Source organism: Larimichthys crocea, chromosome XVIII (genome assembly GCF_000972845.2).
Source record: "Larimichthys crocea isolate SSNF chromosome XVIII, L_crocea_2.0, whole genome shotgun sequence".
NCBI classification, from domain to species: domain Eukaryota; kingdom Metazoa; phylum Chordata; class Actinopteri; family Sciaenidae; genus Larimichthys; species Larimichthys crocea.
The window spans coordinates 22137368-22141173 of record NC_040028.1 but is presented as its reverse complement, the minus strand read 5'-3'; the positions used below and the strand labels follow the sequence as shown (position 1 = coordinate 22141173).

General features: G+C 41.0%; 1 pseudogene; it reads right to left on the bottom strand.

Moving 5' to 3' along the window:
• Positions 1–171: 171 nt before the first annotated feature.
• LOC113748217 (uncharacterized) lies at positions 172–3579 on the bottom strand (annotated as a pseudogene).
• Positions 3580–3806: the final 227 nt, after the last annotated feature.

The following is a 3806-nucleotide window of genomic DNA, read 5'->3' as shown; positions in this document are numbered from 1 at the left end:
ATATAATACCTCTGCCCGTCCACCACGGTAATCCAGCCATCTGGGTTGGCTGCTGGCCGTGGCTGTGGCTCGATTCCCTTCACTACCACCTGGGTGGCAAACCGGGGACGATACGGGCAGGTGGGAATCGGCGCCACGTGGCTGGCTCTGGCTCGTTCTGCAAGCTGCCTGTCAGCTGCCTGCCAAAGAAGGTACGCGAGGATAGGCATGCCCGCCTATCCTCAGGTGTGTCTGAAAAAACAAAGTAAAAGACGTTACTATCATTCATTGCCAATAACTACTTTTTACATTACACTACACAGTCTATTTCCCAGCTGTGCAATCTTTTGCTGACAATAAAAAAACTTTACTTACACCATCTCTGGCCCATAAGTCACGCTGGTGCAGAGGGAAGTTCTCACAGATGTGATGGTAAGGAACACCTAAAGAAATATGAATGACACAATAATTACTACATATTCAAGTGATGAGTTTGTGTAATTAACTTTGCGAATGATTATTCAGTAGCATAGCTGTAATAAATAAAATCTTCAACCATATCAGTGTAATTTTACACATACCCTGGTCCGCACAGACACTGTGGTACGCCATGCGCAGCAGCTTCTGTTGGTCCTCTTCCACACTCAGACGAGGCGGAAAGTCCAGCACCACAACCTGTCGATTACATGTCATGTTATTACACAGGCCAATAATCTTAAAATTGCCGAAATACACAACATCATCTAGTCTTCTAACCATAAATCCACACTTACGTTGGACCAACGGCTGCGTGCAGTCTTGAGCAGGGCGGCAAAGTCTGCAGACGAGTTCTCCAGTCCCCTGCCAGCAGTCAGGTTGTTGCTGGGAGCCAGGACGATGACGGCTTCGGGCTGGCGAGGAACCACAGCAGCCATGAGCTCGGTCCTGAGGTGCGCTGCGGTCGCCCCAGGCGTGCACATGAAGCCAAAGGACAGCGGTCCCTCTGGCATCAGGACGAAGCCATCCACCAAGGCACGCAGGTGGGAATCACCAACAACAAGAACAAACTGAAATGAATGAAACAGAGGAGGAGTGGTACATGGCAATGTATACTTGATGCGCATTGCCCTTAATCATTTCGCCCGAATAATACCTTCTTGTTAGCGCACGCAGCTGGAATCACCAACTTGTGCTGCTTGTGGTCAGCTGCGACCCCTCCCACCTCAACACCTTGTGCCGCCAACCGGTACCACCAACTGAAGAAACAGGACATACAATAGTTAGTCAGTATCACATGAAGACCAACAAAGACAATAACATTCTACAAGGGAAAAGACAAAACCAAATAGTACATACCCAAAGGTACACCGTCCACGCGGTTGCCGTCCAGAGAGGTCGCCAACTCTCCTGCCTCTCCATCCTCCTCTTGGCAGCCTGAGAGCGACGGTACGATCCCACGCGGCATCTAAAACATCAGGATAACAACTTGCATTAAGCACAAGCTTAAGTGAAGAATGTCAAAACAACACTTTTATTGTGTCCCATAAAGTGGCGAAAATGTGCCAGTGCAACAAAACTATGAATAATAATAACATGAATTATGTCCCCCCACACAAGTATACAAAACATGTAATACAATAACCAATAACCACATTAAGCCTCAATATTAACACTAGCAACCACCACTTTTCCAGACACAGCATTCTTTCTCACATTTCTGTCTTATTTAAACACTCTCAAAGTTCAAAGTTTTGCAGATGTATAAGGTAATAAGTAATAATAATATTGTAAAAGTTCAATACTGTATTAGTAATGAACTTCATGTAAATCTGGCTAGCCAAACGCATTTTGTATAGTAGTGAGGGGCAACTGCACTACACTGACCAACAATTACGGTGATTATCATCCTTTTGTGACATGTTTTGCATTTATGCAAACATTCGGCCGTTGCTAAATCTCCATTTAAGAGGAACAATTATGGGTGATTATCATCCTTTTGTGAGATGCAGGAATTCACTCCATGGTTTCGGCCAGGTGAGCGCACCTCATTAACGTTGTCATGTCATTGTTTACAAGATCAAACGTAACATTACATTTGAATACATGCCACGTGCCATGTAAACAAGCCATTATGGTGCCACTAACTATACTCATCTAACTACACAAATCTGCTTTCTTTTTTTACAATTATTAAGCATGTTTTAAAGCCTTAAGACCCAAATCACACACTTTTCTCCAACGCATTTGTACAGTACTCCCTTATCTAATCAGGACGCAGAACACCATGGGGTGCCGTGTGAAGCGTCTCGCTCAGAAAATACAGCAACATTTTGTCACATTTAGCTAAAAACAATGTTTAAAAAACTGGTTTGAATTTTTGGATAAAATGGGTTTTTATTTTGTTATTTGCCACTAAAACACGCTCTGACCTCCTCGAGCTTTTTATTTGGCACTCCGTTACCGCATTGAATTTGCATTTTAGCTAAATATTATTCAACCGAAACATTAGCTTCAACATTTAATTGATTATATTTACATTTAGTACATTTACATTTATAGTTAATTACTTTTAGCTATTATATTTATATTTACATATTACATTTGGATTTAATATTTAAAATCTCTACATTCAAATATGTCTAAATGGGCAAAAAGTGACTCTCTCAAAAATTCAAACCAGTTTTTTAAACATTGTTTTTAGCTAAATGTGACAAAATTGTTGTTATTTTCAGAGCGAGACGCTTACAAACGCCACCCAATAAAACACATGCGCGTTTATACTGTTAAAAAAAGCATAGTGCAAAATAACACTGGAAAAAGTCCACGAATACTCATAGTGAGGGACAACTGTACTACAATAACCATAACACATTAAGCCTCAATATTAACAGTACATGCAACTCGATTAACAAAACAGGAACATGCAGCACATAACTCACATTAACAACAATCCATACACCGTAACAAGTTACTTACCGTGATCAAAAGGAATGAAGCTCGACCTCCCGAAGAAAAAGTCCAAAGAGAAAAAAAGTATCCCGTTACGTTCTGACAGACTAAGCTATCTGAAGCAACGAGTGAGATCCTGAATGCTAACCACAATCAGAATCACCGAACTTCACCTGTGCTTCAGATTATACAGGTAGCGGGGGGGGGCGGGGACAGCAGCGCCACAGTAACTCCTCCTGGCATTCATTGGTCGCGGACATACGGGGGGGGGACACACGCCTCAGTAACTCCTCCTGGCATTCATTGGTCCGCGGACATATCAACAAAATAATTCATCCAAATTCTTTATTTAAGTAAACTACTTTTATGGAGCAAGCAAACTGAAAAAATCCATGAAGAACACATTCTTGGTAACTTTGAGCTTTTGAGCTGACTGATCGGGTGTGCCTATAAGTACATAATATATTATATATATATATATTCATGCTTTATACACTGTTTTATCGCGGGATGTTCGGGTGTCCAGGATTCTCCGAATCCGTGATCTCGCGTGAATACGGCCGGCTCTCCGCTGCCGTTCCGCGGCGGATCCCCGGTCCGGTGTGATTGACGCCGGGCAAAGTAACGTTCCGCTTTTCCGTCTGCGTTCGGTGTGAGTCCCGTGTAGTCCATTTCCTGTTATTAGTTTAGTCAGATCTGCATTCATTATATATATATAGAGATATATATTAGAATATTATATTATTATTATATGGATTATTATTATATATTATTAGAATATATTATAGTATATGATTACATTATATTATAGTATTATTATTATATTTAAAGTTATTATTACATTGTTACATATAATGTACATAATTATACATTATAATATTATATTATTAGTTTCACCT